Source organism: Equus quagga, chromosome 21 (genome assembly GCF_021613505.1).
Source record: "Equus quagga isolate Etosha38 chromosome 21, UCLA_HA_Equagga_1.0, whole genome shotgun sequence".
Taxonomy (NCBI): Eukaryota; Metazoa; Chordata; class Mammalia; order Perissodactyla; family Equidae; genus Equus; species Equus quagga.
In genome coordinates, this window is record NC_060287.1 from 12,517,761 (window position 1) to 12,531,745 (window position 13,985).

The window sequence follows — 13,985 nt, forward strand, 5'->3', positions numbered from 1 at the left end:
ACATGATGTAGAAAATCTTTTCAATCACCTTTCTCAAGCTGAGGTCTCTATAATATGTTGCCATTTGTTTCATAAGAAGAAGGGTTGCATGATCAAATAATTTTGTAGAGAAATTGCATTGTAAATTCTCTTCTACATGGTACTTATCTCAAAGGAGCTTTAGACTAGAACCATAAATATTTCAAAATATAGTTCAGGAATAAGACATGAAAAAGTTAGGAGAATTAGCATTTAGTTTATTCATGTTAGGTACACTTAACTGAATTTGATACTTTTATATATCTTATTCCATTTAATCCTCACAACAACCTATGAAGTGAAGATGAAGAAACATAGATTCAAAGAATTTTGTAGCTTGTACATAATCTCAAAGCTAGTTATGCTTGAAATGAAATGCACATATTCTCTACTGTAATGTTCCTCACCTTTACACTATGTGGTTTTATTTTCTTTGATGAATTTTATATAGTGGGTTCAGAGCCAGTGGCACTAACATTAGGCATTCTATTGCTTTAACAGGGGTTCAGCCATCCTACCTTGGCTTGAAGCTCTCTTTTGATTTATGTTTGCAAGATTCACCGACCTTTCCCTTTCTCAACTCCATTTTGCTCCTGAATTCACCTGGTGAATTTAAAAATTTTAAATATTATATTTTTCAATACTAAAATTTCCATTTTTTAAAATACTTTTTATTTTTTGGCTTGGAATGTCTATTTTTTCAGGTTTTTTTACCTTTGACTCATGAAACATAGTTACAATAGCTGCTTTAAGGTCATCTTCTGATAATTCCAACATCTGGGTCACTTCAGGTTGGCATCTGTGTACTGTCTTTTCCCTTGACAGTTGGTTTCCTGGTTGTTGGTACATGGAATAATTTTCGATTCTATTATGGACACTTTGAATATAATGTTTTGAGACTTTAGGTTCTGTTAGATTTATGAGAAGAATGCTAATTTGTTTGTTTGCTTTAGCAATCAGCTGGTTAGTCCAGACTGTAAGGTCTGTTTTGCCTTGTTCAGAAAGTGGTTTAAAGATCTGTCCAGTGTTCAAAGCTCTTGCTGTGTCGTTTGTGTCTGCACCTTACATGAGCCTCTCAGGAGCTGGCCTGGAACTTGGATTGAGCTTTCTATATTCCTTCTCTTGCAGCCTTTGCTATGTTTCTTTGGGTGTGTTCTGTCCAAGTACAGCTCGGGGGGTAACCTTGGGAGTTGTGTTGGTTTGTACACAAAATTATGGATTCCCTTCTCCAGCTCTCTCTTTTTGTGTATTTATCGCTCCCTCTCTTGCTTCCAGAGTCTCCTTTTTGTGATTTATCTGGCTAAAATATAGAGTTCTTTTAGAGATTTAGCTTTCTGAACCCTTGCACAGACCTGGACAACTAGAAGCAGAACAGTGAGACAAGAGAAAGAGAAACATTATACGGATCCTCCTCCCCCATGCTCTTGGCACAATAGGGTACCCTTTCTGTGGTTCCTCTATCTAAAGGGAGGGGTTTTCTCTTGGGTCTTATGCACTTGCTGCACTGGGAAAGTATAGCTACATCACTGGGGCTGGTCCCTGGACAGTGCTGGGAGAGGCAAAAGGGAAAAAAAATGAAGGCTTCCGCCATAATCTACACTGAGGCTGTTTTCTCCCTGGTCCTCTGGCCAGGTTTTGCTGACCATGATCATTACCAAGTTTGGTTTGGCTTGCCCTCAGTTCAAAGCCAGGAGACAAAGGAAGAAAATGAAACCCCAGGAAACTTATCACTGCTGTTATTCAAGTTCTGACTTATCTCTTCTATCTTAGTGCTATTATTTATTTTTCAGAATCTTTCCTTCCTTCCATCCTTCCTTTCTTCCTTTCTATTTATTTATCTGTGGTGTTTTGTCCAGAGTATTTACTTTTTTTTTCTCTCTCTTTTTTTTTTTGAGGAAGATTAAGCCCTGAGCTAACATCTGTCCACATCTTCCTCTACTTTGTATGTGGGACGCCTGCCACAGCATGGCTTGAAAAGCAGCACAGATGTCTGCACCCAGGATCTGACCTGGCAAACCCTGGGCTGCCAAAGCAGAACATGCAAACTTAATGCTATGCCACTGGGCTGGTCCCCAGAGTGTTTACTGTTAATCAGTGGGAGAGTTAAGCTGAAGTAGGCTTCCTTTATTCTGGTGAGATATCTGTCCAAAGGTTTTAATGAGAAAACTTGTTAAAGACCCAAATTTCATACCAGAAAGCATGGTAATAATGGGTCTATGACCTAGAAAAGTTTATGGACAAATACATATAATAAACTATAAAAGGCCAGCCCTGGTGGCCTAGTGGTTATGTTTGCACACTCTACTTTTGTGGCCCAGGTTTGGTTCCTGGTTGAGGACCTACACCACTCATCACTGGCCATGCCGTGGTGGTGGCTCACATACAAAAAGAGGAATATTGGTAACAGGTGTTAGCTCAGGGTGAATCTTCCTCAGCGAAAAAAGGGAGATTGGTAATACATGTTAGCTCAGGGTGAATCTTCCCAACCTAAATATAAAAGGAAACAAACGAACAATCAGGGCTCCTAGGAAGAGAGTGGGATCTTATATCAAATGGACCATTGCATGAATTCCAGTTTGGATTTTTACAAATCATCTCTCAGGGCAGTTATCTCCTATGTACAATGGGATAGCGAACTCAACCTCACAGGGTTTTAGTGAGTAATAAATGACTGAATGCACGTGTAACACTGAATGTACATGTAATACTTAATAGAAATGTCTGACATAGAGCAGATGCTTAACAATTATAACTCCATTATTGTATTAATTATTGTAGTAGTCAAAATTCTCCAGAGAAACAGAACCAATAGTATGGACAGATAGATAGACAGAGACAGAGTGCTTTAGCATAAGAAATTGGCTCATGTGATTACGGAGGTTAAGGAGTCCCATAGTCTGCCAGGAAGACCCAGGAAAGCCAGTGATGTGGTTCAGTCTTAGTTTGAAGGCCTGAGAACCAAGGAAGCCAATGGTGTGAATCACAGTACAAGCACACGAGAAGACTGATGACCCAGCTCAAGCAGTTAGGCAAAAGGGACAGATTCTCCCTTCCTTGCCTTTTGTTCTTTTTAGTCCCTCAGCAAGTGGATATGCCCACCCACATTGGGGGGGGGGGGGGGGGCGGGAATCTGCTTTACTGAGTCCACCAACTCAAATCCTAATCTCACTCAGAAACATCCTCACAGACACATCCAGAAATAACATTTAGCTAAATATTTGGGTATCCTATGACCCAGAAAAATTAACACATAAAATTAATCATCACGGTTATTATAGAAAATTTAATTTTAGAAAAACCATATCCTTATGTGCTCACTAAGATGTAGGAAGTTCAAAGCGAATAGCTAGAAAAATATCTAGTTTAGTTTTCTAAGAGCATTATTTGGCATAATCTAATTAAGTTATGCATACAGTTATGCTGGCCCCATACTAATCTCTTTAAATGAATTTTCTTATTTAATTCACCACAATAATTCTGCAGTCCTAGGAATCATCACCATCTTCATTTACAGGGGCAGACAAAGAGTCTTGGGTGGATAAAGATTCTTTGGGTAACTTGCCCAAGGCCAACCTAGAAAGTAGAAAAGTTGGCTTTCTGGTTTCAGAACCGAGAAATACCATTACGTCTTTTACCTATATTTCTTTCACCATAATTGATGTTTAAATGACCTGGTATAACATTATTGGCCAGTTTCAGTTGCTTCGTGAGGAAACTTCTAGAACTGGAATGTTGGACATTTTCAGCAATATATAGAATATGTTGTGGGTCCCAGACAGGCGACTGTATTTGATATTGTAAGTATGCTCAATTTTAGCTAGATGTTCAAACTTACTGTAAATTAATCTTTTACATCTAAGTCAACTATTTCAATGAAAGTCAGAATGTAAGACTACTATTAAGAAAATGGACTATGTAATAAGTACGTTTTAATAGACATTTGAAAAATAACTAATGTAAATTTCAGTTTCCCTAGAGTCTACCATTCTATCAAATGCATGAATGTGATGATACCAAGGAAATAGATCCTGTATTCCCATTCTAAATAAAAATTTCTCTTAAAAGGAGCCAAATAAAATGAGATATGTGACAGTGAGTCAAACATAAAACAACTCGACGATAATGAGAATATCTAATCTGGTGAAAGAGCAGAAATGAATAAAATTATTCATTTTAGTCAAGCAAACCCACTATACATCAATAAATTGTTATTTATTCTCAATGATGATAACCTCCTCGAATGCAATAAAGTCAGATCAAGTGGCAGCTACACTGGCAAACTTACGTACTCATCTATACCTGGATTAGAATTTTTCATATTTTTGGAGGAGAGTTTATCTTCTCCTATTGAAGTACGTGATCAAGGGATTTTCACCAGGCAGGAAATTATGATCATCTGTATGATGACAGATTCTCATATTGCAAACACATAGAAGTTCTTCCTGTTGCTTAAGCCCCATGCACAGTACCTGAATATCATTGTTATTCAGAAAATATCAATTGTTACCAGATGAAGCTAATAACTCTGTTATCACTGTTGGCGTGGGCTGGAGATAAATCTGCCAATTTTCTTTTTTTTTGTTTTGTTTTGAGGAAGCTTAGCCCTGAGCTAACTGCTGCCAATCCTCCTCTTTTTGCTGAGGAAGAGTGGCCCTGAGCTAACATCCATGCCCATCTTCCTCTACTTTATATGTCGGACGCCTACCACAGCATGGCTTCCCAAGCGGTGCCATGTCCACACCTGAGATCCAAACCGGCGAACTCTGGGCCACCAAAGCGGAACGTGCACACTTAACCACTGCACCACCGGGCCAGCCCCTAATCTGCCAATTTTCATAGGTTATATTTAAAAGAGTGTTCCAGGCCGACTTAAGAAACCTGTTTGATTGCCCAACTGTCTGATCCTAGACAGCCTGTTTAGCCCCTATCAGTCTCAGTTTTCTCATATGTAAAGTGGGAAAGGAGATGAAAGAGATGGGTGGTGGAATCTTGAGGAAAGTGGTTTCTAAGGTTCCTTACAAAATCTATGTGTTTATGAATTTACTCTAGCAGCATCTATTGTATAGTAGATCGCATGCTCCCTTCTCAGAAACTTTTCAGATTTAAAAGAGAATGAATATGCACCATAATTTCAGATAGTATTGAAGAGAATCAGTGTTTTTAAAGAACTGTATTGTCATTTTTAAAAACTTAGGAAATCAGTGAAAATAAATAATCTGCTATATAAACCCCTTGAGAACAAAGACACTAAATTATATGTATTTGTTTCTCTCAGTGCTTAGCAGTGTCCTATGCATAGTAGATAGACAATCAACTTACAATTTATGTTACGACAGAGCATTATTCTTCTGACCACTGAAGGATTCCCCAATTTTTACATTGCATTGCAGATATATTTTATTCATTCTAACTCTATTTATAAATCATTAAAATATAACATTAAGATGCTTTAATGGTAATTCTTATGGTCTACCTTTTTAGGTAAGATGCTCACAATAATTTTGAAGAGTGTTTATTATGATTAACCTTCAAAAGTACTAGAGATAAAGGAATATATGTCACTTTTATAAGGATATCTGGATTTTCAATGGGTGATAAGACCTAAGTGTAATAAAGTAAGTTGTAGCTAGAAACTCATTTTCTATACTTTAGATTACCAAGAGAAAATGCTACTACCTGAGGAAAATGGACATTGACAATACAGTGAAAAGAAAGATGAATATAAAAAGAATAAGTGGCAAAGAAAGAGTCGGTATTATTGGCAAAAAATGAATCAGAGGGAAGAAGGAAAATAAGCAAACCAAAATACAGGGTATGTAAAAGAAAATTCTTTCAAGGATACTGTCTCTTCTAGGAATATTATCCTTTAGGTTCAATATATGGTAAATAGAAGAGATTATCTAATCTTCTTTGAAATAAGAAAACAAGGGCAGAAGACTCATATATGTTAATTTAAAAGTTTGGTATTGAGATGACAGGTGCTTTGGAACCATTTTTCGTTCAGAGACAATGACCCTAACTATGCTCTAACTTGCATTTCTTTCTCCCTAGGTTCCTTTCTTTCCAACAGTTAATGAGTAGGTTCACAGTATAAAAAAAGGCAAAAGAAATAGAAAACAGCATGAGTTAGTCCAAGGTTGACTGGATCATCTACTTTGCCTAAAACTGTTAACATTGAATCAGCAAAGTTCACAGCCACCACCAGTGCTTCCTCCATCAGACTCAGATCCTCTGTTAACTGATTCCCAACCCACCAGGAATGCTTGGTTCACCTCTGACGCAGAAAGCAGCGATGCTGCATAAATGAGTAAAAAGTATAACTAAAATCCTCACAAATTATATGTCTCAACCTATTTTTAGAATTCCAGTTTCCTTTAGAACACAAATTTTCAGTTATTAAGCAATATTTTAATTTTTACTTTTCAAATAAAATATGTAAAGAAAGTCAACATTTTCAGAAATTCAGTTCTTTTTATGTAAAAAAAAAATCACAAAAGGAGAACAAAGGAGATGAATGGGTACTGGTTTATAATCCACGTTCCCATTGATGCGTTAATAATGAATGTGAAAGACATTGTGTGAGGTGCTGAGGACCCAGAGATTAAAGACAGTTTCTGTCATTGAGGTGTTCACAGATTAGAGGAAGATGCAGAGGAGTTAGCAGACAGGCAAGATATGCATGATATGGTGGAAAAATGCTGCAATAGAAGGATGCACAGCATATGATGGGAGAACAAGGAAGAGAAATTTAATCCAGAGAGAAGTGGTCAGGGAAGACTTCACATAATGGCAGTTCTTAAGCTTGGAGGAAAAAGAGGAGCTAAATAAGCAAAAGATGGCATGAATGCTGTTTCAGTTGGAGCAAACTATTTCAGGAAAGCACAGAGTTGTGAGCAAGCACGCTGGATTCAGAGAACTGCAATTAGTTCAACAATCTTCAAGTGTACTGTGTGAAGGGAACATGGTGGCCACTGAGATTGGATACTTAGTCAGGGCACAGGTGAGGCCAAGTTAAGGAAGAAAATGGTGAATTACAGAAAAATTTTATGGAGGGAAGGCAGCTAAAGCAGTATGGATTGAGGAAATACGTTCATTCATTCATTCAACTAACATGCTATGGACAAGTACTTTTCTATGTGCAGGGGTGCAAGAGTCAACAAGAGTCAAATATCCATGACCTCCTTGAGTTTATACTCTTGTGTGCTCTTGTGCATATTATGTTGGGATTATTTGTTCCTTTTTGTGGGTAGCCCTGAAGATCCATCTTAAGTTTAACTGGAAATTTCCTTGAAGGGAAATTCACATATTAAATACAGAAGTGACACCAAAGCCAAACCAAAAAAAATATATAAAATATTTAAACAAAATATACGTTTATATACCATACATAAAATATATAATATAGATCAATCACACATATGACTATCCATGTAAAGCTCTAAAAAATACTATAAAATTAATTTCAATACCAGATTATAGTAATATTTCATTATTAAGTAGTTTTATAGTAAGAATTCAATGACTTTCAGTATTAGAACATCTTCATCACATCAATAAGTCAAAATTCCCTAATCTAATAAATAAAATCCTCTTGAACTAATATCTAACATATTTATGGGTAAAAATTAGAAGATTCACTATTAAAATTTGGAGGTAAAAGGCTAATAACACACTATTTAGCACTTTAAACGTTAGAATTTCTAGGTAAAGTAATAAGATGCAAAGAAAAATAAGAATATGATAAAATAATTATCATTATTTTCAACTAATTTGATTATCCATGAAGAAAAACTCAAAACTGTTTGAACCAATAGGAGATTTCAGTTGTATCAATTGAAGATACAACTTCAGTGTATTTGTGTCCTTATGCTCAAGTCTTCTGACACAAATTTGTCATTTAGTAATCCATCCTAAGAAATTAATTATGGTTGTGGTCAAGTTTCATAAACAAGTAGGTTTTTCATAGCATTGTCAAATGAAAAATTGAAAAATAATCTGGACACAATAATTGGAGAAAGATATAGTTATCAAAATATTTTTGAAATCAATGTAATAACATGAAGAAATAATATGGAAATGCTAAGTAAGAAAAGTATCAACGTACAAAAGTACATATATGTCATGGTCCCAATTTTGGAATTGATATACATATAGAATGGGGAAAAAGTTAGGAATAAATATCCCAAAATGTGAATAGTTAAGTTTTATTTGGGATATAAGATTATAAGTGATTTCTATGATTTCCAAAATCTCTATAATGAGGAAAAAACAATAACACACAATAAAATAAGTTGCTCATACCAAAGAGGTAGGTCAAATCAAATCAAATCAAATCAAAGCTGTTCACCCTCAAGTTCGTGCCCATACCTGCTGCCCTAGACTGATAGTGTGCTGCCTTGCTCATTTTGTATTCCCCTGATTTCTGCCCAAATTAGTTAAAACGGGACTTTTTCAGCAATAGATCAGGGTAGTAGGAACTCAAGCCCACCGAACTAAAAACTGGATGTAATGTTATCAAACTACACTAACTATTATAACCACATATATTTTGATTAAAATTAGATAAAAATTTAGATGGAAAGTTTAATGAAATTACAGAGGTTACTCTTTTATTTACTGTGCTCATAAGCACATGAATTATCAAGAAATGTGACAGACGCTGAGACAGATATGTGTGGGAATAATGTTCTTGAGCATTTCATGGTCAAATATGGGAGATAGAGCCAAATAAAACACTCAGTGACACATGATAAATTCTACAACAAACTAAACCAAGATCACCACAAAAGCATAGGGAAAGTATCATATGAGTTTCCATTTGGATAAAAGGGGAAAATGCACTAATATGCCTGGGGGTGGGAAGAATCAGGAAATGTTTATAAAGCAGAAGTTCTCTGAGACAAAGAGGACAAGAAGAGAAAGCCCATCTCAGGCAGAGAGCAGAAGTGTGCCATGAATCTCCAATGACTCTTACCCACTGGGCCACATAACAGTAAAGTGAGCAGGGCTCCTTCACGTGACTCACTGCTTTGGAGACATCTTGTGATATTAATCTGAAATATTCAACATTTTAGCTCATATTTAGACATGTCGTCAATCTGTTTCATTTAAGATTTGGCAATGGTATATTTCAGAATTTTTATATTTTAGTTATATTTTATATTTATATTTTATAATTCTTATATTAACACACAAATGCTCAACAATAGGCACAACAGAAAATAAAATCATACCCTAAGACACAACAATAACTTAAGAATAAACAAAATAAGAACATTTTATTAAAAGTTGCTTTTTTCTTCATGGATCGGACTTTATTAAAAACTAATATATTCAACTAAATTTATTTGACTTTTTCACTGTTTTCTGTCATCAAAAATCACTATGTTTTTTTTTTTAAAGATTTTATTTTTTCCTTTTTCTCCCCAAAGCCCCCCGTACGTAGTTGCATATTCTTCGTTGTGGGTCCTTCTAGTTGTGGCATGTGGGACACTGCCTCAGCGTGGTCTGATGAGCAGTGCCATGTCCGCGCCCAGGATTCGAACCAACGAAACACTGGGCTGCCTGCAGCGGAGCGCGCGAACTTAACCACTCGGCCACGGGGCCAGCCCCCCAAAAAATCACTATGTTTCTAAAAATATTAAGTGGTCTTGGCTAAGAATGAAAAGTAACTTTAATACCATCCAAAAAAGGAATCTAATTCTGCTTTATTCAAAGATACAACATCTGTGCAACTGCTGTCATTCAGGAGAAATAAAAACTTTAGCGTATTTTCCTTTGGATTCACGTAGCTCAGTAAATACTCTTAATGATATTAGTTACAAGGTAGTCTGAGAGTTTCAAATTATATCTTAAAAAATCATTTCACATTTCAGAATCTTTATAAGAATATTTTCCCAATGGAATTTAAATGTTTGCACAAGACAATGGCAAACCTAGGCCAGGCTGCGTGGGTATTTTTCATAGTCTTAACCTTGTGCCCTCCACCTCTCTGTAAAACTTTCCCTCGCTTGGGCCCACATCTGACCCAGGCCTTTTACTAACATGGTCTAAACTGAAGGATGCTGCAAATAATAGTTTTAAAAAATTGCTTAAAAATGCTTGAAATTTAATTCTTGTTTTCTCATAGTCTCCATTTTGTTCAGGTTTAGGGTAAAAATCTAATAAGTAAATAGGTGCAATATCATCTCGGACTTTGCGTAAGGAATGTCTGAAGTGATGAGGTCCTTCGTGTTAACAATAGAACTGATTCTTTCTGTCCAAGGATGTACTTCACAGGCTTCATTCAAGGGTTTGCAGTGATTCTGTTTGGCTCCCATTGAAATATAACTGTCTTAGTCAGTATAGGTCTGCTATAACAAAAATATCACAGACTGGGTGACTTAAACAGCCAGCATTTATTTTTCATGGTTCTAGATGCTGGGAAGTCCAAGATCAAGGCGTTAGCAGATTTAGCATCTGGTGAGGATCCTCTTCCAGGTTCATCAACAGTAGTCTTAACTCTGTGCCCTCCCCTGGTGAAGAAAGAGAGCTCTGCCTTCTACATCCCTCTGTAAGGGCACCAGTCCCATTATGGAGGCTCCACCATCAACACCTCATGAAAACCTAATCACTTCCCAAAGACCCCACCTCCAAATACCATCATATTGAGATTAGCTTCCAATATATGAATGTAGGGGCGACAAACATTCAAATCCAGATAGCAAGAGTGGAGTCCTGACTTGGTCTAAGTTAAGTTGCTTTATGACTCACTCTCTCTTTTACTAAACAAAATCCAAGTCTTTGGCTTTTACTAAGATAGTAGTTGTAAATGGTTAGAGAAAATGGAGTTAACCATGTAGGCAAGGAGGAACATTTTAAAACTCATTACACTTCTCTTGTTCACCTCCAGAAAGATAATAGTTATCTTATAAGAGTAATGGTTTAAATGCCAATAAGCATCCTGCACAATTCTTTTGTAGTTTTCCTTTTAGTATAGTTTAGCAGTTCTCAGACTTCACTGCACATAAGAATTAATATACATAATTTTACACAAAACAATATAGAATGCACTGTATTATGGAAAAGATGGTAAGTATTCTGACTCTATAAGCCAACTGTATAATAGAATGCCCCATGATAGTTTGACTCAGTCAATTACCCTTGTCATAGACAGGATCCTAGGCTCTCTAAACAAGGTTGGTTTACTTGTTGCAAGCATTTCTCCTCAAACTGCCAGCTTCCAGAGAGGAAGAGAAAGAATGCAGGGCTACATGTCTTAAGCCAGCTCCATGTACAAATGTTCCCATCACTCATTTGCCAGCAAACCCTCAAACACTTCATTCAACCCACCTCCATTCAAGTGAATTATCACCACTTGCTCAGTATAATGGATCACTTATCAAATTGTTTCAAAGAAGCCTGAGTGGAGATAGTACAATTCTATGAGTTTATGAAGATTTCAGGTATAGTATCCATAAATTATGTGGACTTTGGTCTTTTGAGGCATCCTTCACCTCAATTTAGAGACTGCTGGTCTGGAGATTGGATGAGAAGAACACAAGCCTAAAGTCAGAGGGAGGAGTGAAGGGACTCTTGGAGCTCATGAGGGTCTGGGCTAAGGCAAGAACAGAGGGAACAGAGAGAAAGAAAGTTAAGGAGGCAGAACAGAGCAATTTAGGGAACAGGTTTGACAGAAGTTACTGGGGGCAGTGAGGTGAATTAGGCGACTCCCAAGTTCCTGGCTTAGGTGATTCTGGGAATGATTCTGTCATGATCTTAGACTGAGAGGGTATTGGCTAATAATAGACAAAACCATCCTCAAGATAAAGCAAACCTCTCACAGTTAACTTTTTGGTTCCCATGGTCCTGAGACAACACATTTTGGCCGGGAGAACTTCTTTGAGAGATTATAAATATATAAAAAATAAAAATTGAAGACGTTTGCTGATTTGGGGATAACGAATGAATTCCATGTCAGATGTGGTAGATTTGAGGATCTGCCAGGCCTCAGGTTCCAGAAGGTGAGAAGAGACAAACATTCCAGGACACGATGAAATACCTTTCTTTTCAGGGAATCAATTGTGTTGTTCCCACAAAAGGCAGATATAAAATGAGCTTCAAGGGGGGAAATACGCCTAATTGATCCCTGGATGCACTTCTATCACATTATATACAGATTCCACACATATTCAGAAACATGTGTCTCTTTATAACTTCATACAGAGTGCGTTGAATTTGAAAACAGAATTGCGATAAATTCTCGTATATAGCAAACTGCTGATTACACACATTGTGGGTTACTAGGCTATAACAAATACTTTCATCTTTCACATTAACTGACTTCTTGGCACACAATAGCCTGTTTAGCCTGACTGCGTCCTGGCTGAACTGACCCACAGATCTCTTAGATGCCTGGAAAAGCTCTCTAGAGGCAAAATATAGTATTGCCTCAGAAAAGTCTAAACTGAAAAAGTTAGAAGGTTCATATAAATCAGCAAAGTTTATTAATAAATGTTATTTTAAAAGTTATAGTGGACATAGGACCTTATTACTAAGTTGATAAGATGATAAAGAAACTCAACAGAGCAGGTAGAGATGGACCTGAGTCAAGAAAAATGACCATTCCTGGGGCTCTGAGGATACCAATTCTCTCTGCTCACAAACAGATAGGGATTTCATACATGCACAGAGGTGTGCATGTGCACACGTACGCATTCAGGCAGCGCAATTTAATTGCAACTGTTTTTCCTAAAAGTTCATTAATTCTATAGTTATGGAGCATTGCCTGCTTAAGGCTGTTACTGAGCCCAAGGCCTGACTTGCAATAAGATCTTAAATTGACAATCACATCTGTCCCTTTCACTCCCTCTACCTTACATTTAGCACAGATGGGGTTTCCAACTCATTTTTATATGCCTTGGTTGTCTGATGTCAGAAACTGATTTATGCTTACAAATTCCCATTCTGGTGTCCAATTCAGAATGAGCCCGTGTAATGAGGAGTCCATAATACATCTACAAAAATGTCTACAAATACACTATTTTTGTTCAATTCTGCACCTGTATGGCTAGTTTTGCAGCTTGATAAATAGCTTAACTGTGTGGCCTAGACAAGTAACTTTTGAAACGTGTTTTTTTTTTTTTCTATCACTTTAAGCACATGGAAGAAATCTTCCCCTTACTTTCTTATTTCCTCTTATTTTCAGTGTATGGTTCTCCTATGAGAATATGGCTGCTCTCTTAAAACCTCATCTCATTCTATAATATTTAATACAACACTTACGATGTTCTGATTCAGAGAAAGTAATCCTAAAGGACATTTAAACTGGCAGGGGGAAATGGTAAGGCAGACAAAAAAAAATACTGTCAAAAATGATAGACCTGAAATTTAGAACCTTAGAGAAGGAATAGGCTGAGAGGAGCAAAATGGTATCATTTAGCCTCCTAGGAAAATCAATATGTCTTTTGGACAAAAAAAAAGTTAACCAACCTGTTTCTTTGACAGGAAAAGGTAGAAAGGAAAATTGTTTGCAGTGAAAGCAGTTAAGAAAGCACGTCAAGTAGTTTTACAATTAGGTGTTTTTTGCAATAAATTCAACTGCCAGTTCTACTACTCACATGCATCTTTGTTTCATGTTTCAGAGGATTTCAGTAATCCTTTACATTGACTATTTATTAAAGGTTTTCAAATTTTTTCACTCTAAAATAAACTACACAAAAAGACACATATGGCTTAACAAATTAGTTTGACATACAAAACTGCCACCATAGCTCACTTCAAGATAGAACTTTGCTGCTCATTCTAGAAGCTGCTTCCATAGCCCACATACTCATCACAGCCTCTCCATCCCAAACCAGCCACTGTTCTTTTATCATAATCCCCTCTTGTTTTTATTTTTAAATAGATTTATCACTTAAATGGACTTCCATAAACACTATAATTTAATTTTGCCCATTTTTACAGTTTGCTATGTCTTTTAAGTCTTT